Genomic DNA, 21,614 nt, shown 5'->3' on the forward strand with positions numbered 1-21,614 from the left:
TAAGCAATAAAATTAAAAATGCACCTAAAACCCAAACCAAACGTTGCAGGTGGTTATTTCTTCATGCGCAGTGGTCAACGCGGCACTCTCTAGCTGCCAAGAGCACTTTTTACTATGCGCACCCAACCAGAGTGACGGGAGGAGCACATTTCAGAAAACGTGCTCAGCTCGTCCAGACAATGCGATTTAAGCAATAAAATTAAAAATGCACCCAAAACCTAAACCAAACGTTGCAGGTGGTTATTTCTTCATGCGCAGTGGTCAACGCGGCACTCTCTAGCTGCCAAGAGCACTTTTTACTATGCGCACCCAACCAGAGTGACGGGAGGAGCACATTTCAGAAAACGTGCTCAGCTCGTCGAGAAAATGCGATTTAAGCAATAAAATTAAAAATGCACCTAAAACCTAAACCAAACGTTGCAGGTAGTTATTTCTTCGTGCGCAGCAGTCAACGCGGCACTCTCTAGCTGCCAAGAGCACTTTTTACTATGCGCACCCAACCAGAGTGACGGGAGGAGCACATTTCAGAAAACGTGCTCAGCTCGTCGAGTAAATGCGATTTAAGCAATAAAATTAAAAATGCACCCAAAACCTAAACCAAACGTTGCAGGTGGTTATTTCTACATGCGCAGTGGTCAACGCGGCACTCTCTAGCTGCCAAGAGCACTTTTTACTATGCGCACCCAACCAGAGTGACGGGAGGAGCACATTTCAGAAAACGTGCTCAGCTCGTCCAGAAAATGCGATTTAAGCAATACAATTAAAAATGCACCTAAAACCTAAACCAAACGTTGCAGATGGTCATTTCTTCATGCGCAGTGGTCAACGCGGCACTCTCTAGCTGCCAAGAGCACTTTTTACTATGCACACCCAACCAGAGTGACGGGAGGAGCACATTTCAGAAAACGTACTCAGCTCGTCCAGACAATGCGATTTAAGCAATAAAATTAAAAATGCACCCAAAACCTAAACCAAACGTTGCAGGTGGTTATTTCTTCATGCGCAGTGGTCAACGCGGCACTCTCTAGCTGCCAAGAGCACTTTTTACTATGCGCACCCAACCAGAGTGACGGGAGGAGCGCATTTCAGAAAACGTGCTCAGCTCGTCGAGAAAATGCGATTTAAGCAATAAAATTAAAAATGCACCTAAAACCTAAACCAAAAGTTGCAAGTGGTTATTTCTTCATGCGCAGCAGTCAACGCGGCACTCTCTAGCTGCCAAGAGCACTTTTTACTATGCGCACCCAACCAGAGTGACGGGAGGAGCACATTTCAGAAAACGTGCTCAGCTCGTCGAGAAAATGCGATTGAAGCAATAAAATTAAAAATGCACCTAAAACCTAAACCAAACGCTGCAGATGGTCATTTCTTCATGCGCAGTTGTCAACGCGGCACTCTCTAGCTGCCAAGAGCACTTTTTACTATACACACCCAACCAGAGTGACGGGAGGAGCACATTCCAGAAAACGTGCTCAGCTCGTCGAGAAAATGCGATTTAAGCAATAAAATTAAAAATGCACCCAAAACCTAAACCAAACGTTGCAGATGGTCATTTCTTTATGTGCAGTGGTCAACGCGGCACTCTCTAGCTGCCAAGAGCACTTTTTACTATGCACACCCAACCAGAGTGACGGGAGGAGCGCATTCCAGAAAACGTGCTCAGCTCGTCGAGAAAATGCGATTTAAGCAATAAAATTAAAAATGCACCCAAAACCTAAACCAAACGTTGCAGATGGTCATTTCTTCATGTGCAGTGGTGAACGCGGCACTCTCTAGCTGCCAAGAGCACTTTTTACTATGCGCACCCAACCAGAGTGACAGGAGGAGCACATTTCAGAAAACGTGCTCAGCTCGTTGAGAAAATGCGATTTAAGCAATAAAATTAAAAATGCACCCAAAACCTAAACCAAACGTTGCAGGTGGTTATTTCTTCATGCGCAGTGGTCAACGCGGCAATCTCTAGCTGCCAAGAGCACTTTTTACTATGCGCACCCAACCAGAGTGACGGGAGGAGCGCATTTCAGAAAACGTGCTCAGCTCGACGAAAAAATGCGATTTAAGCAATACAATTAAAAATGCACCCAAAACCTAAACCAAACGTTGCAGGTGGTTATTTTTTCATGCGCAGTGGTCAACGCGGCACTCTCTAGCTGCCAAGAGCACTTTTTACTATGCGCACCCAACCAGAGTGACGGGAGGAGCACATTTCAGAAAACGTGCTCAGCTCGTCGAGAAAATGCGATTTAAGCAATAAAATTAAAAATGCACCTAAAACCTAAACCAAACGTTGCAGGTGGTTATTTCTTCGTGCGCAGCAGTCAACGCGGCACTCTCTAGCTGCCAAGAGCACTTTTTACTATGCGCACCCAACCAGAGTGACGGGAGGAGCACATTTCAGAAAACGTGCTCAGCTCGTCGAGTAAATGCAATTTAAGCAATAAAAATAAAAATGCACCCAAAACCTAAACCAAACGTTGCAGGTGGTTATTTCTTCATGCGCAGTGGTCAACGCGGCACTCTCTAGCTGCCAAGAGCACTTTTTACTATGCGCACCCAACCAGAGTGACGGGAGGAGCACATTTCAGAAAACGTGCTCAGCTCGTCCAGAAAATGCGATTTAAGCAATAAAATTAAAAATGCACCTAAAACCTAAACCAAACGTTGCAGATGGTCATTTCTTCATGCGCAGTGGTCAACGCGGCACTCTCTAGCTGCCAAGAGCACTTTTTACTATGCGCACCCAACCAGAGTGACGGGAGGAGCACATTTCAGAAAACGTGCTCAGCTCGTCGAGAAAATGCGATTTAAGCAATAAAATTAAAAATGCACCCAAAACCTAAACCAAACGTTGCAGGTGGTTATTTCTTCATGCGCAGTGGTCAACGCGGCACTCTCTAGCTGCCAAGAGCACTTTTTACTATGCGCACCCAACCAGAGTGACAGGAGGAGCACATTTCAGAAAACGTGCTCAGCTCGTCGAGAAAATGCGATTTAAGCAATAAAATTAAAAATGCACCTAAAACCTAAACCAAACGTTGCAGATGGTCATTTCTTCATGCGCAGTGGTCAACGCGGCACTCTCTAGCTGCCAAGAGCACTTTTTACTATGCGCACCCAACCAGAGTGACGGGAGGAGCACATTTCAGAAAACGTGCTCAGCTCGTCCAGACAATGCGATTTAAGCAATAAAATTAAAAATGCACCCAAAACCTAAACCAAACGTTGCAGGTGGTTATTTCTTCATGCGCAGTGGTCAACGCGGCACTCTCTAGCTGCCAAGAGAACTTTTTACTATGCGCACCCAACCAGAGTGACGGGAGGAGCACATTTCAGAAAACGTGCTCAGCTCGTCGAGAAAATGCGATTTAAGCAATAAAATTTAAAATGCACCTAAAACCTAAACCAAACGTTGCAGGTGGTTATTTCTTCATGCGCAGCAGTCAACGCGGCACTCTCTAGCTGCCAAGAGCACTTTTTACTATGCGCACCCAACCAGAGTGACGGGAGGAGCACATTTCAGAAAACGTGCTCAGCTCGTTGAGAAAATGCGATTTAAGCAATAAAATTAAAAATGCACCTAAAACCTAAACCAAACGTTGCAGGTGGTTATTTCTTCATATGTAGCAGTCAACGCGGCACTCTCTAGCTGCCAAGAGCACTTTTTACTATGCGCACCCAACCAGAGTGACGGGAGGAGCACATTTCAGAAAACGTGCTCAGCTCGTCGAGAAAATGCGATTTAAGCAATAAAATTAAAAATGCACCTAAAAACCTAAACCAAACGTTGCAGGTGGTTATTTCTTCATGCGCATTGGTCAACGCGGCACTCTCTAGCTGCCAAGAGAACTTTTTACTATGCGCACCCAACCAGAGTGACGGGAGGAGCACATTTCAGAAAACGTGCTCAGCTCGTCGAGAAAATGCGATTTAAGCAATAAAATTAAAAATGCACCTAAAACCCAAACCAAACGTTGCAGGTGGTTATTTATTCATGCGCAGTGGTCAACGCGGCACTCTCTAGCTGCCAAGAGCACTTTTTACTATGCGCACCCAACCAGAGTGACGGGAGGAGCACATTTCAGAAAACGTGCTCAGCTCGTCGAGAAAATGCGATTTAAGCAATAAAATTAAAAATGCACCTAAAACCCAAACCAAACGTTGCAGGTGGTTATTTCTTCATGCGCAGTGGTCAACGCGGCACTCTCTAGCTGCCAAGAGCACTTTTTACTATGCGCACCCAACCAGAGTGACGGGAGGAGCACATTTCAGAAAACGTGCTCAGCTCGTCGAGAAAATGCGATTTAAGCAATAAAATTAAAAATGCACCCAAAACCTAAACCAAACGTTGCAGGTGGTTATTTCTTCATGCGCAGTGGTCAACGCGGCACTCTCTAGCTGCCAAGAGCACTTTTTACTATGCGCACCCAACCAGAGTGACGGGAGGAGCGCATTTCAGAAAACGTGCTCAGCTCGACGAGAAAATGCGATTTAAGCAATAAAATTAAAAATGCACCCAAAACCTAAACCAAACGTTGCAGGTGGTTATTTCTTCATGCGCAGCAGTCAACGCGGCACTCTCTAGCTGCCAAGAGCACTTTTTACTATGCGCACCCAACCAGAGTGACGGGAGGAGCACATTTCAGAAAACGTGCTCAGCTCGTCGAGAAAATGAGATTTAAGCAATAAAATTAAAAATGCACCTAAAACCTAAACCAAACGTTGCAGGTGGTTATTTCTTCATATGCAGCAGTCAACGCGGCACTCTCTAGCTGCCAAGAGCACTTTTTACTATGCGCACCCAACCAGAGTGACGGGAGGAGCACATTTCAGAAAACGTGCTCAGCTCGTCGAGAAAATGCGATTTAAGCAATAAAATTAAAAATGCACCTAAAAACCTAAACCAAACGTTGCAGGTGGTTATTTCTTCATGCGCATTGGTCAACGCGGCACTCTCTAGCTGCCAAGAGCACTTTTTACTATGTGCACCCAACCAGAGTGACGGGAGGAGCACATTTCAGAAAACGTGCTCAGCTCGTCGAGAAAATGCGATTTAAGCAATAAAATTAAAAATGCACCCAAAACATTAAACCAAACGTTGCAGGTGGTTATTTCTTCATGCGCAGTGGTCAACGCGGCACTCTCTAGCTGCCAAGAGCATTTTTTACTATGCGCACCCAACCAGAGTGACGGGAGGAGCACATTTCAGAAAACGTGCTCAGCTCGTCGAGAAAATGCGATTTAAGCAATAAAATTAAAAATGCACCTAAAACCTAAACCAAACGTTGCAGGTGGTTATTTCTTCATGCGCAGTGGTCAACGCGGCACTCTCTAGCTGCCAAGAGCACTTTTTACTATGCGCACCCAACCAGAGTGACGGGAGGAGCACATTTCAGAAAACGTGCTCAGCTCGTCGAGAAAATGCGATTTAAGCAATAAAATTAAAAATGCACCTAAAACCTAAACCAAACGTTGCAGGTGGTTATTTCTTCGTGCGCAGCAGTCAACGCGGCACTCTCTAGCTGCCAAGAGCACTTTTTACTATGCGCACCCAACCAGAGTGACGGGAGGAGCACATTTCAGAAAACGTGCTCAGCTCGTCGAGTAAATGCAATTTAAGCAATAAAATTAAAAATGCACCCAAAACCTAAACCAAACGTTGCAGGTGGTTATTTCTTCATGCGCAGTGGTCAACGCGGCACTCTCTAGCTGCCAAGAGCACTTTTTACTATGCGCACCCAACCAGAGTGACGGGAGGAGCACATTCCAGAAAACGTGCTCAGCTCGTCCAGAAAATGCGATTTAAGCAATAAAATTAAAAATGCACCCAAAACCTAAACCAAACGTTGCAGATGGTCATTTCTTCATGCGCAGTGGTCAACGCGGCACTCTCTAGCTGCCAAGAGCACTTTTTACTATGCGCACCCAACCAGAGTGACGGGAGGAGCACATTTCAGAAAACGTGCTCAGCTCGTCGAGAAAATGCGATTTAAGCAATAAAATTAAAAATGCACCTAAAACCCAAACCAAACGTTGCAGGTGGTTATTTCTTCATGCGCAGTGGTCAACGCGGCACTCTCTAGCTGCCAAGAGCACTTTTTACTATGCGCACCCAACCAGAGTGACAGGAGGAGCACATTTCAGAAAACGTGCTCAGCTCGTTGAGAAAATGCGATTTAAGCAATAAAATTAAAAATGCACCCAAAACCTAAACCAAACGTTGCAGGTGGTTATTTCTTCATGCGCAGTGGTCAACGCGGCACTCTTTAGCTGCCAAGAGCACTTTTTACTATGCGCACCCAACCAGAGGGACGGGAGGAGCGCATTTCAGAAAACGTGCTCAGCTCGACGAGAAAATGCGATTTAAGCAATAAAATTAAAAATGCACCCAAAACCTAAACCAAACGTTGCAGGTGGTTATTTCTTCTTGCGCAGTGGTCAACGCGGCACTCTCTAGCTGCCAAGAGCACTTTTTACGATGCACACCCAACCAGAGTGACGGGAGGAGCGCATTTTAGAAAACGTGCTCAGCTCGACGAGAAAATGCGATTTAAGCAATAAAATTAAAAATGCACCCAAAACCTAAACCAAACGTTGCAGGTGGTTATTTCTTCATGCGCAGTGGTCAACGCGGCACTCTCTAGCTGCCAAGAGCACTTTTTACTATGCACACCCAACCAGAGTGACGGGAGGAGCACATTTCAGAAAACGTGCTCAGCTCGTCCAGACAATGCGATTTAAGCAATAAAATTAAAAATGCACCTAAAACCTAAACCAAACGTTGCAGGTGGTTATTTCTTCATGCGCAGTGGTCAACGCGGCACTCTCTCGCTGCCAAGAGCACTTTTTACTATGCGCACCCATCCAGAGTGACGGGAGGAGCACATTCCAGAAAACGTGCTCAGCTCGTCGAGAAAATGCGATTTAAGCAATAAAATTAAAAATGCACCTAAAACCTAAACCAAACGTTGCAGGTGGTTATTTCTTCATGCGCAGCAGTCAACGCGGCACTCTCTAGCTGCCAAGAGCACTTTTTACTATGCGCACCCAACCAGAGTGACGGGAGGAGCACATTTCAGAAAACGTGCTCAGCTCGTCGAGAAAATGCGATTTAAGCAATAAAATTAAAAATGCACCTAAAACCTAAACCAAACGTTGCAGGTGGTTATTTCTTCATATGTAGCAGTCAACGCGGCACTCTCTAGCTGCCAAGAGCACTTTTTACTATGCGCACCCAACCAGAGTGACGGGAGGAGCACATTTCAGAAAACGTGCTCAGCTCGTCGAGAAAATGCGATTTAAGCAATAAAATTAAAAATGCATCTAAAAACCTAAACCAAACGTTGCAGGTGGTTATTTCTTCATGCGCATTGGTCAACGCGGCACTCTCTAGCTGCCAAGAGAACTTTTTACTATGCGCACCCAACCAGAGTGACGGGAGGAGCACATTTCAGAAAACGTGCTCAGCTCGTCGAGAAAATGCGATTTAAGCAATAAAATTAAAAATGCACCTAAAACCCAAACCAAACGTTGCAGGTGGTTATTTCTTCATGCGCAGTGGTCGACGCGGCACTCTTTAGCTGCCAAGAGCACTTTTTACTATGCGCACCCAACCAGAGGGACGGGAGGAGCGCATTTCAGAAAACGTGCTCAGCTCGTCGAGAAAATGAGATTTAAGCAATAAAATTAAAAATGCACCTAAAACCTAAACCAAACGTTGCAGGTGGTTATTTCTTCATATGCAGCAGTCAACGCGGCACTCTCTAGCTGCCAAGAGCACTTTTTACTATGCGCACCCAACCAGAGTGACGGGAGGAGCACATTTCAGAAAACGTGCTCAGCTCATCGAGAAAATGCGATTTAAGCAATAAAATTAAAAATGCACCTAAAACCTAAACCAAACGTTGCAGGTGGTTATTTCTTCATGCGCAGTGGTCAACGCGGCACTCTCTAGCTGCCAAGAGCACATTTTACTATGCGCACCCAACCAGAGTGACGGGAGGAGCACATTTCAGAAAACGTGCTCAGCTCGTCGAGAAAATGCGATTTAAGCAATAAAATTAAAAATGCACCTAAAACCTAAACCAAACGTTGCAGATGGTTATTTCTTCATGCGCAGTGGTCAACGCGGCACTCTCTACCTGCCAAGAGCACTTTTTACTATGCGCACCCAACCAGAGTGACGGGAGGAGCACATTTCAGAAAACGTGCTCAGCTCGTCCAGAAAATGCGATTTAAGCAATAAAATTAAAAATGCACCTAAAACCTAAACCAAACGTTGCAGATGGTCAATTCTTCATGCGCAGTGGTCAACGCGGCACTCTCTAGCTGCCAAGAGCACTTTTTACTATGCGCACCCAACCAGAGTGACAGGAGGAGCACATTTCAGAAAACGTGCTCAGCTCGTCGAGAAAATGCGATTTAAGCAATAAAATTAAAAATGCACCCAAAACCTAAACCAAACGTTGCAGGTGGTTATTTCTTCATGCGTAGTGGTCAACGCGGCACTCTCTAGCTGCCAAGAGCACTTTTTACTATGCGCACCCAACCAGAGTGACGGGAGGAGCGCATTTCAGAAAACGTGCTCAGCTCGACGAGAAAATGCGATTTAAGCAATAAAATTAAAAATGCACCCAAAACCTAAACCAAACGTTACAGGTGGTTATTTCTTCATGCGCAGTGGTCAACGCGGCACTCTCTAGCTGCCAAGAGCACTTTTTACGATGCACACCCAACCAGAGTGACGGGAGGAGCGCATTTCAGAAAACGTGCTCAGCTCGACGAGAAAATACGATTTAAGCAATAAAATAAAAAATGCACCCAAAACCTAAACCAAACGTTGCAGGTGGTTATTTCTTCATGCGCAGTGGTCAACGCGGCACTCTCTAGCTGCCAAGAGCACTTTTTACTATGCGAACCCAACCAGAGTGACGGGAGGAGCTCATTTCATAAAACGTGCTCAGCTCGTCGAGAAAATGCGATTTAAGCAATAAAATTAAAAATGCACCCAAAACCTAAACCAAACGTTGCAGGTGGTTATTTCTTCATGCGCAGTGGTCAACGCGGCACTCTCTAGCTGCCAAGAGCCCTTTTCACTATGCGCACCCAACCAGAGTGACGGGAGGAGCACATTTCAGAAAACGTGCTCAGCTCGTCGAGAAAATGAGATTTAAGCAATAAAATTAAAAATGCACCTAAAACCTAAACCAAACGTTTCAGGTGGTTATTTCTTCATATGCAGCAGTCAACGCGGCACTCTCTAGCTGCCAAGAACACTTTTTACTATGCGCACCCAACCAGAGTGACGGGAGGAGCACATTTCAGAAAACGTGCTCAGCTCGTCGAGAAAATGCGATTTAAGCAATAAAATTAAAAATGCACCTAAAAACCTAAACCAAACGTTGCAGGTGGTTATTTCTTCATGCGCATTGGTCAACGCGGCACTCACTAGCTGCCAAGAGCACTTTTTACTATGTGCACCCAACCAGAGTGACGGGAGGAGCACGTTTCAGAAAACGTGCTCAGCTCGTCGAGAAAATGCGATTTAAGCAATAAAATTAAAAATGCACCCAAAACATTAAACCAAACGTTGCAGGTGGTTATTTCTTCATGCGCAGTGGTCAACGCGGCACTCTCTAGCTGCCAAGAGCATTTTTTACTATGCGCACCCAACCAGAGTGACGGGAGGAGCACATTTCAGAAAACGTGCTCAGCTCGTCGAGAAAATGCGATTTAAGCAATAAAATTAAAAATGCACCTAAAACCTAAACCAAACGTTGCAGGTGGTTATTTCTTCATGCGCAGTGGTCAACGCGGCACTCTCTAGCTGCCAAGAGCACTTTTTACTATGCGCACCCAACCAGAGTGACGGGAGGAGCACATTTCAGAAAACGTGCTCAGCTCGTCGAGAAAATGCGATTTAAGCAATAAAATTAAAAATGCACCTAAAACCTAAACCAAACGTTGCAGGTGGTTATTTCTTCGTGCGCAGCAGTCAACGCGGCACTCTCTAGCTGCCAAGAGCACTTTTTACTATGCGCACCCAACCAGAGTGACGGGAGGAGCACATTTCAGAAAACGTGCTCAGCTCGTCGAGTAAATGCAATTTAAGCAATAAAATTAAAAATGCACCCAAAACCTAAACCAAACGTTGCAGGTGGTTATTTCTTCATGCGCAGTGGTCAACGCGGCACTCTCTAGCTGCCAAGAGCACTTTTTACTATGCGCACCCAACCAGAGTGACGGGAGGAGCACATTTCAGAAAACGTGCTCAGCTCGTCGAGAAAATGCGATTTAAGCAATAAAATTAAAAATGCACCTAAAACCTAAACCAAAAGTTGCAGGTGGTTATTTCTTCATGCGCAGCAGTCAACACGGCACTCTCTAGCTGCCAAGAGCACTTTTTACTATGCGCACCCACCCAGAGTGAAGGGAGGAGCACATTTCAGAAAACGTGCTCAGCTCGTCGAGAAAATGCGATTTAAGCAATAAAATTAAAAATGCACCCAAAACCTAAACCAAACGTTGCAGATGGTTATTTCTTCATGCGCAGTGGTCAACGCGGCACTCTCTAGCTGCCAAGAGCACTTTTTACTATGCGCACCCAACCAGAGTGACGGGAGGAGCACATTTCAGAAAACGTGCTCAGCTCGTCGAGAAAATGCGATTTAAGCAATAAAATTAAAAATGCACCTAAAAACCTAAACCAAACGTTGCAGGTGGTTATTTCTTCATGCGCATTGGTCAACGCGGCACTCTCTAGCTGCCAAGAGCACTTTTTACTATGTGCACCCAACCAGAGTGACGGGAGGAGTACATTTCAGAAAACGTGCTCAGCTCGTCGAGAAAATGCGATTTAAGCAATAAAATTAAAAATGCACCCAAAACATTAAACCAAACGTTGCAGGTTGTTATTTCTTCATGCGCAGTGGTCAACGCGGCACTCTCTAGCTGCCAAGAGCACTTTTTACTATGCGCACCCAACCAGAGTGACGGGAGGAGCACATTTCAGAAAACGTGCTCAGCTCGTCGAGAAAATGCGATTTAAGCAATAAAATTAAAAATGCACCTAAAACCTAAACCAAACGTTGCAGGTGGTTATTTCTTCGTGCACAGCAGTCAACGCGGCACTCTCTAGCTGCCAAGAGCACTTTTTACTATGCGCACCCAACCAGAGTGACGGGAGGAGCACATTTCAGAAAACGTGCTCAGCTCGTCGAGTAAATGCAATTTAAGCAATAAAATTAAAAATGCACCCAAAACCTAAACCAAACGTTGCAGGTGGTTATTTCTTCATGCACAGTGGTCAACGCGGCACTCTCTAGCTGCCAAGAGCACTTTTTACTATGCGCACCCAACCAGAGTGACGGGAGTAGCACATTTCAGAAAACGTGCTCAGCTCGTCCAGAAAATGCGATTTAAGCAATAAAATTAAAAATGCACCTAAAACCTAAACCAAACGTTGCAGATGGTCATTTCTTCATGCGCAGTGGTCAACGCGGCACTCTCTAGCTGCCAAGAGCACTTTTTACTATGCGCACCCAACCAGAGTGACGGGAGGAGCACATTTCAGAAAACGTGCTCAGCTCGTCGAGTAAATGCAATTTAAGCAATAAAATTAAAAATGCACCCAAAACCTACACCAAACGTTGCAGGTGGTTATTTCTTCATGCGCAGTGGTCAACGCGGCACTCTCTAGCTGCCAAGAGCACTTTTTACTATGCGTACCCAACCAGAGTGACGGGAGGAGCACATTTCAGAAAACGTGCTCAGCTCGTCCAGAAAATGCGATTTAAGCAATAAAATTAAAAATGCACCTAAAACCTAAACCAAACGTTGCAGATGGTTATTTCTTCATGCGCAGTGGTCAACGCGGCACTCTCTAGCTGCCAAAAGCACTTTTTACTATGCGCACCCAACCAGAGTGACGGGAGGAGCGCATTTCAGAAAACGTGCTCAGCTCGTCGAGAAAATGCGATTTAAGCAATAAAATTAAAAAGGCACCTAAAACCTAAACCAAAAGTTGCAGGTGGTTATTTCTTCATGCGCAGCAGTCAACACGGCACTCTCTAGCTGCCAAGAGCACTTTTTACTATGCGCACCCAACCAGAGTGACGGGAGGAGCACATTTCAGAAAACGTGCTCAGCTCGTCGAGAAAATGCGATTTAAGCAATAAAATTAAAAATGCACCCAAAACCTAAACCAAACGTTGCAGATGGTCATTTCTTCATGTGCAGTGGTCAACGCGGCACTCTCTAGCTGCCAAGAGCACTTTTTACTATGCACACCCAACCAGAGTGACGGGAGGAGCACATTTCAGAAAACGGGCTCAGCTCGTCCAGAAAATGTGATTTAAGCAATAAAATTAAAAATGCACCTAAAACCTAAACCAAACGTTGCAGATGGTCATTTCTTCATGCGCAGTGGTCAACGCGGCACTCTCTAGCTGCCAAGAGCACTTTTTACTATGCACACCCAACCAGAGTGACGGGAGGAGCGCATTTCAGAAAACGTGCTCAGCCCGTCCAGACAATGCGATTTAAGCAATAAAATTAAAAATGCACCCAAAACCTAAACCAAACGTTGCAGGTGGTTATTTCTTCATGCGCAGTGGTCAACGCGGCACTCTCTAGCTGCCAAGAGCACTTTTTACGAAGCACACCCAACCAGAGAGACGGGAGGAGCGCATTTCAGAAAACGTGCTCAGCTCGACGAGAAAATACGATTTAAGCAATAAAATTAAAAATGCACCCAAAACCTAAACCAAACGTTGCAGGTGGTAATTTCTTCATGCGCAGTGGTCAACGCGGCACTCTCTAGCTGCCAAGAGCACTTTTTACTATGCGCACCCAACCAGAGTGACGGGAGGAGCACATTTCAGAAAACGTGCTCAGCTCGTCCAGAAAATGCGATTTAAGCAATAAAATTAAAAATGCACCTAAAACCTAAACCAAACGTTGCAGATGGTCATTTCTTCATGCGCAGTGGTCAACGCGGCACTCTCTAGCTGCCAAGAGCACTTTTTACTATGCACACCCAACCAGAGTGACGGGAGGAGCGTATTTTAGAAAACGTGCTCAGCTCGACGAGAAAATGCGATTTAAGCAATAAAATTAAAAATGCACCCAAAACCTAAACCAAACGTTGCAGGTGGTTATTTCTTCATGCGCAGTGGTCAACGCGGCACTCTCTAGCTGCCAAGAGCACTTTTTACTATGCGCACCCAACCAGAGTGACGGGAGGAGCACATTTCAGAAAACGTGCTCAGCTTGTCGAGAAAATGCGATTTAAGCAATAAAATTTAAAATGCACCTAAAACCTAAACCAAACGTTGCAGGTTGTTATTTCTTCATGCGCAGTGGTCAACGCGGCACTCTCTAGCTGCCAAGAGCACTTTTTACTATGTGCACCCAACCAGAGTGACGGGAGGAGCACATTTCAGAAAACGTGCTCAGCTCGTCGAGAAAATGCGATTTAAGCAATACAATTAAAATTGCATCTAAAACCTAAACCAAACGTTGCAGGTAGTTATTTCTTCATGCGCAGTGGTCAACGCGGCATTCTCTAGCTGCCAAGAGCACTTTTTACTATGCGCACCCAACCAGAGTGACGGGAGGAGCACATTCCAGAAAACGTGCTCAGCTCGTCGAGAAAATGCGATTTAAGCAATAAAATTAAAAATGCACCCAAAACCTAAACCAAACGTTGCAGATGGTTATTTCTTCATGCGCAGTGGTCAACAAGGCACTCTCTAGCTGCCAAGAGCACTTTTTACTATGCGCACCCACCCAGAGTGACGGGAGGAGCAGATTTCAGAAAACGTGCTCAGCTCGTCGAGAAAATGCGATTTAAGCAATAAAATTAAAAATGCACCCAAAACCTAAAACCAAACGTTGCAGGTCGTTATTTCTTCAAATGCAGTGGTCAACGCGGCACTCTCTAGCTGCCAAGAGCACTTTTTACTATGCGCACCCAACCAGAGTGACGGGAGGAGCACATTCCAGAAAACGTGCTCAGCTCGTCGAGAAAATGCGATTTAAGCAATAAAATTAAAAATGCACCCAAAACCTAAACCAAACGTTGCAGATGGTCATTTCTTCATGCGCAGTGGTCAACGCGGCACTCTCTAGCTGCCAAGAGCACTTTTTACTATGCGCACCCAACCAGAGTGACGGGAGGAGCACATTTCAGAAAACGTGCTCAGCTCGTCGAGAAAATGCGATTTAAGCAATAAAATTTAAAATGCACCTAAAACCTAAACCAAACGTTGCAGGTGGTTATTTCTTCATGCGCAGTGGTCAACGCGGCACTCTCTAGCTGCCAAGAGCACTTTTTACTATGCGCACCCAACCAGAGTGACGGGAGGAGCACATTCCAGAAAACGTGCTCAGCTCGTCGAGAAAATGCGATTTAAGCAATAAAATTAAAAATGCACCCAAAACCTAAACCAAACGTTGCAGATGGTCATTTCTTCATGTGCAGTGGTGAACGCGGCACTCTCTAGCTGCCAAGAGCACTTTTTACTATGAGCACCCAACCAGAGTGACGGGAGGAGCACATTTCAGAAAACGTGCTCAGCTCGTCGAGAAAATGCGATTTAAGCAATAAAATTAAAAATGCACCTAAAAACCTAAACCAAACGTTGCAGGTGGTTATTTCTTCATGCGCATTGTTTAACGCGGCACTCTCTAGCTGCCAAGAGCACTTTTTACTATGTGCACCCAACCAGAGTGACGGGAGGAGCACATTTCAGAAAACGTGCTCAGCTCGTCGAGAAAATGCGATTTAAGCAATAAAATTAAAAATGCACCTAAAACCTAAACCAAACGTTGCAGGTGGTTATTTCTTCGTGCGCAGCAGTCAACGCGGCACTCTCTAGCTGCCAAGAGCACTTTTTACTATGCGCACCCAACCAGAGTGACGGGAGGAGCACATTTCAGAAAACGTGCTCAGCTCGTCGAGTAAATGCAATTTAAGCAATAAAATTAAAAATGCACCTAAAACCTAAACCAAACGTTGCAGGTGGTTATTTCTTCATGCGCAGTGGTCAACGCGGCACTCTCTAGCTGCCAAGAGCACTTTTTACTATGCGCACCCAACCAGAGTGACGGGAGGAGCACATTTCAGAAAACGTGCTCAGCTCGTCGAGTAAATGCAATTTAAGCAATAAAATTAAAAATGCACCCAAAACCTAAACCAAACGTTGCAGGTGGTTATTTCTTCATGCGCAGTGGTCAACGCGGCACTCTCTAGCTGCCAAGAGCACTTTTTACTATGCGCACCCAACCAGAGTGACGGGAGGAGCACATTTCAGAAAACGTGCTCAGCTCGTCCAGAAAATGCGATTTAAGCAATAAAATTAAAAATGCACCTAAAACCTAAACCAAACGTTGCAGATGGTCATTTCTTCATGCGCAGTGGTCAACGCGGCACTCTCTAGCTGCCAAGAGCACTTTTTACTATGCACACCCAACCAGAGTGACGGGAGGAGCACATTTCAGAAAACGTGCTCAGCTCGTCCAGACAATGCGATTTAAGCAATAAAATTAAAAATGCACCCAAAACCTAAACCAAACGTTGCAGGTGGTTATTTCTTCATGCGCAGTGGTCAACGCGGCACTCTCTAGCTGCCAAGAGCACTTTTTACTATGCGCACCCAACCAGAGTGACGGGAGGAGCGCATTTCAGAAAACGTGCTCAGCTCGTCGAGAAAATGCGATTTAAGCAATAAAATTAAAAATGCACCTAAAACCTAAACCAAAAGTTGCAGGTGGTTATTTCTTCATGCGCAGCAGTCAACGCGGCACTCTCTAGCTGCCAAGAGCACTTTTTACTATGCGCACCCAACCAGAGTGACGGGAGGAGCACATTTAAGAAAACGTGCTCAGCTCGTCGAGAAAATGCGATTTAAGCAATAAAATTAAAAATGCACCTAAAACCTAAACCAAACGCTTCAGATGGTCATTTCTTCATGCGCAGTGGTCAACGCGGCACTCTCTAGCTGCCAAGAGCACTTTTTACTATACACACCCAACCAGAGTGACGGGAGGAGCACATTCCAGAAAACGTGCTCAGCTCGTCGAGAAAATGCGATTTAAGCAATAAAATTAAAAAATGCACCCAAAACCTAAACCAAACGTTGCAGATGGTCATTTCTTCATGTGCAGTGGTCAACGCGGCACTCTCTAGCTGCCAAGAGCACTTTTTACTATGCACACCCAACCAGAGTGACGGGAGGAGCGCATTTCAGAAAACGTGCTCAGCTCGTCGAGAAAATGCGATTTAAGCAATAAAATTAAAAATGCACCCAAAACCTAAACCAAACGTTGCAGGTGGTTATTTCTTCATGCGCAGTGGTCAACGCGGCACTCTCTAGCTGCCAAGAGCACTTTTTACTATGCGCACCCAACCAGAGTGACGGGAGGAGCACATTTCAGAAAACGTGCTCAGCTCGTCGAGAAAATGCGATTTAAGCAATAAAATTAAAAATGCACCTAAAACCTAAACCAAACGTTGCAGGTGGTTATTTCTTCGTGCGCAGCAGTCAACGCGGCACTCTCTAGCTGCCAAGAGCACTTTTTACTATGCGCACCCAACCAGAGTGACGGGAGGAGCACATTTCAGAAAACGTGCTCAGCTCGTCGAGTAAATGCAATTTAAGCAATAAAATTAAAAATGCACCCAAAACCTAAACCAAACGTTGCAGGTGGTTATTTCTTCATGCGCAGTGGTCAACGCGGCACTCTCAAGCTGCCAAGAGCACTTTTTACTATGCGCACCCAACCAGAGTGACGGGAGTAGCACATTTAAGAAAACGTGCTCAGCTCGTCGAGAAAATGCGATTTAAGCAATAAAATTAAAAATGCACCTAAAACCTAAACCAAACGCTTCAGATGGTCATTTCTTCATGCGCAGTGGTCAACGCGGCACTCTCTAGCTGCCAATAGCACTTTTTACTATGCACACCCAACCAGAGTGACGGGAGGAGCGCATTTCAGAAAACGTGATCAGCTCGTCGAGAAAATGCGATTTAAGCAATAAAATTAAAAATGCACCCAAAACCTAAACCAAACGTTGCAGGTGGTTATTTCTTCATGCGCAGTGGTCAACGCGGCACTCTCTAGCTGCCAAGAGCACTTTTTACTATGCGCACCCAACCAGAGTGACGGGAGGAGCACATTTCAGAAAACGTGCTCAGCTCGTCGAGAAAATGCGATTTAAGCAATACAATTAAAAATGCACCTAAAACCTAAACCAAACGTTGCAGGTGGTTATTTCTTCATGCGCAGTGGTCAACGCGGCACTCTCTAGCTGCCAAGAGCTTTTTTTACTATGCGCACCCACCCAGAGTGACGGGAGGAGCACATTTCAGAAAACGTGCTCAGCTCGTCGAGAAAATGCGATTTAAGCAATAAAATTAAAAATGCACCTAAAATCTATACCAAACGTTGCAGGTGGTTATTTCTTCATATGCAGTGGTCAACGCGGCACTCTCTAGCTGCCAAGAGCACTTTTTACTATGCGCACCCAACCAGAGTGACGGGAGGAGCACATTCCAGAAAACGTGCTCAGCTCGTCGAGAAAATGCGATTTAAGCAATAAAATTAAAAATGCACCCAAAACCTAAACCAAACGTTGCAGATGGTCATTTCTTCATGCGCAGTGGTCAACGCGGCACTCTTTAGCTGCCAAGAGCACTTTTTACTATGCGCACCCAACCAGAGGGACGGGAGGAGCGCATTTCAGAAAACGTGCTCAGCTCGTCGAGAAAATGCGATTTAAGCAATAAAATTAAAAATGCACCTAAAACCTAAACCAAACGTTGCAGATGGTCATTTCTTAATGCGCAGTTGTCAACGCGGCACTCTCTAGCTGCCAAGTGCACTTTTTACTATGCGCACCCAACCAGAGTGACGGGAGGAGCACATTTCAGAAAACGTGCTCAGCTCGTCCAGACAATGCGATTTAAGCAATAAAATTAAAAATGCACCCAAAACCTAAACCAAACGTTGCAGGTGGTTATTTTTTCATGCGCAGTGGTCAACGCGGCACTCTCTAGCTGCCAAGAGCACTTTTTACTATGCGCACCCAACCAGAGTGACGGGAGGAGCGCATTTCAGAAAACGTGCTCAGCTCGTCGAGAAAATGCGATTCAAGCAATAAAATTAAAAATGCACCTAAAACCTAAACCATAAGTTGCAGGTGGTTATTTCTTCATGCGCAGCAGTCAACACGGCACTCTCTAGCTGCCAAGAGCACTTTTTACTATGCGCACCCAACCAGAGTGACGGGAGAAGCACATTTCAGAAAACGTGCTCAGCTCGTCGAGAAAATGCGATTTAAGCAATAAAATCAAAAATGCACCCAAAACCTAAACCAAACGTTGCAGATGGTCATTTCTTCATGTGCAGTGGTCAACGCGGCACTCTCTAGCTGCCAAGAGCACTTTTTACTATGCACACCCAACCAGAGTGACGGGAGGAGCGCATTTCAGAAAACGTGCTCAGCTCGTCGAAAAAATGCGATTTAAGCAATAAAATTAAAAATGCACCCAAAACCTAAACCAAACGTTGCAGGTGGTTATTTCTTCATGCGCAGTGGTCAACGCGGCACTCTCTAGCTGCCAAGAGCACTTTTTACTATGCGCACCCAACCAGAGTGACGGGAGGAGCACATTTCAGAAAACGTGCTCAGCTCGTCGAGAAAATGCGATTTAAGCAATAAAATTAAAAATGCACCCAAAACCTAAACCAAACGTTGCAGGTGGTTATTTCTTCATGCGCAGTTGTCAACGCGGCACTCTTTAGCTGCCAAGAGCACTTTTTACTATGCGCACCCAACCAGAGGGACGGGAGGAGCGCATTTCAGAAAACGTGCTCAGCTCGTCGAGAAAATGCGATTTAAGCAATAAAATTAAAAATGCACCTAAAACCTAAACCAAACGTTGCAGATGGTCATTTCTTCATGCGCAGTGGTCAACGCGGCACTCTCTAGCTGCCAAGTGCACTTTTTACTATGCGCACCCAACCAGAGTGACGGGAGGAGCACATTTCAGAAAACGTGCTCAGCTCGTCCAGACAATGCGATTTAAGCAATAAAATTAAAAATGCACCCAAAACCTAAACCAAACGTTGCAGGTGGTTATTTCTTCATGCGCAGTGGTCAACGCGGCACTCTCTAGCTGCCAAGAGCACTTTTTACTATGCGCACCCAACCAGAGTGACGGGAGGAGCGCATTTCAGAAAACGTGCTCAGCTCGTCGAGAAAATGCGATTCAAGCAATAAAATTAAAAATGCACCTAAAACCTAAACCATAAGTTGCAGGTGGTTATTTCTTCATGCGCAGCAGTCAACACGGCACTCTCTAGCTGCCAAGAGCACTTTTTACTATGCGCACCCAACCAGAGTGACGGGAGAAGCACATTTCAGAAAACGTGCTCAGCTCGTCGAGAAAATGCGATTTAAGCAATAAAATCAAAAATGCACCCAAAACCTAAACCAAACGTTGCAGATGGTCATTTCTTCATGTGCAGTGGTCAACGCGGCACTCTCTAGCTGCCAAGAGCACTTTTTACTATGCACACCCAACCAGAGTGACGGGAGGAGCGCATTTCAGAAAACGTGCTCAGCTCGTCGAAAAAATGCGATTTAAGCAATAAAATTAAAAATGCACCCAAAACCTAAACCAAACGTTGCAGGTGGTTATTTCTTCATGCGCAGTGGTCAACGCGGCACTCTCTAGCTGCCAAGAGCACTTTTTACTATGCGCACCCAACCAGAGTGACGGGAGGAGCACATTTCAGAAAACGTGCTCAGCTCGTCGAGAAAATGCGATTTAAGCAATAAAATTAAAAATGCACCTAAAACCTAAACCAAACGCTGCAGATGGTCATTTCTTCATGCGCAGTGGTCAACGCGGCACTCTCTAGCTGCCAAGAGCACTTTTTACTATGCGCATCCAACCAGAGTGACGTGAGGAGCACATTTCAGAAAACGTGCTCAGCTCGTCGAGAAAATGCGATTTAAGCAATAACATTAAAAATGCACCTAAAACCTAAACCAAACGTTGCAGGTGGTTATTTCTTGATGCGCAGTGGTCAACGCGGCACTCTCTCGCTGCCAAGAGAACTTTTTACTATGCGCACCCAACCAGAGTGACGGGAGGAGCACATTTTAGAAAACGTGCTCAGCTCGTCGAGAAAATGCGATTTAAGCAATAAAATTAAAAATGCACCCAAAACCTAAACCAAACGTTGCAGGTGGTTATTTCTTCATGTGCAGTGGTCAACGCGGCACTCTCTAGCTGCCAAGAGCACTTTTTACTATGCGCACCCAACCAGAGTGACGGGAGGAGCACATTTCAGAAAACGTGCTCAGCTCGTCGAGAAAAATGCGATTTAAGCAATAAAATTAAAAATGCACCTAAAACCTAAACCAAACGTTGCAGGTGGTTATTTCTTCGTGCGCAGCAGTCAACGCGGCACTCTCTAGCTGCCAAGAGCACTTTTTACTATGCGCACCCAACCAGAGTGACGGGAGGAGCACATTTTAGAAAACGTGCTCAGCTCGTCGAGAAAATGCGATTTAAGCAATAAAATTAAAAATGCACCCAAAACCTAAACCAAACGTTGCAGATGGTCATTTCTTCATGCGCAGTGGTCAACGCGGCACTCTCTAGCTGCCAAGAGCATTTTTTACTATGCGCACCCAACCAGAGTGACGTGAGGAGCACATTTCAGAAAACGTGCTCAGCTCGTCGAGAAAATGCGATTTAAGCAATAAAATTAAAAATGCACCCATAACCTAAACCAAACGTTGCAGATGGTCATTTCTTCATGCGCAGTGGTCAACGCGGCACTCTCTAGCTGCCAAGAGCACTTTTTACTATGCGCACCCAACCAGAGTGACGGGAGGAGCACATTTCAGAAAACGTGCTCAGCTCGTTGAGAAAATGCGATTTAAGCAATAAAATTAAAAATGCACCCGAAAACCTAAACCAAACGTTGCAGGTGGTTATTTCTTCTTGCGCAGTGGTCAACGCGGCACTCTCTAGCTGCCAAGAGCACTTTTTACTATACACACCCAACGAGAGTGACGGGAGGAGCACATTCCAGAAAACGTGTTCAGCTCGTCGAGAAAATGCGATTTAAGCAATAAAATTAAAAATGCACCCAAAACCTAAACCAAACGTTGCAGGTGGTTATTTCTTCATGCGCAGTGGTCAACGCGGCACTCTCTAGCTGCCAAGAGCACTTTTTACTATGCGCACCCAACCAGAGTGACGGGAGGAGCACATTTCAGAAAACGTGCTCAGCTCGTCGAGAAAATGCGATTTAAGCAATAAAATTAAAAATGCACCTGAAACCTAAACCAAACGCTGCAGATGGTCATTTCTTCATGCGCAGTGGTCAACGCGGCACTCTCTAGCTGCCAAGAGCACTTTTTACTATACACACCCAACCAGAGTGACGGGAGGAGCACATTCCAGAAAACGAGCTGAGCTCGTCGAGAAAATGCAATTTAAGCAATAAAATTAAAAATGCACCCAAAACCTAAACCAAACGTTGCAGATGGTCATTTCTTCATGTGCAGTGGTCAACGCGGCACTCTCTAGCTG

The sequence above is a fragment of the Syngnathus scovelli genome, chromosome 15 (genome assembly GCF_024217435.2).
Source record: "Syngnathus scovelli strain Florida chromosome 15, RoL_Ssco_1.2, whole genome shotgun sequence".
NCBI classification, from domain to species: domain Eukaryota; kingdom Metazoa; phylum Chordata; class Actinopteri; order Syngnathiformes; family Syngnathidae; genus Syngnathus; species Syngnathus scovelli.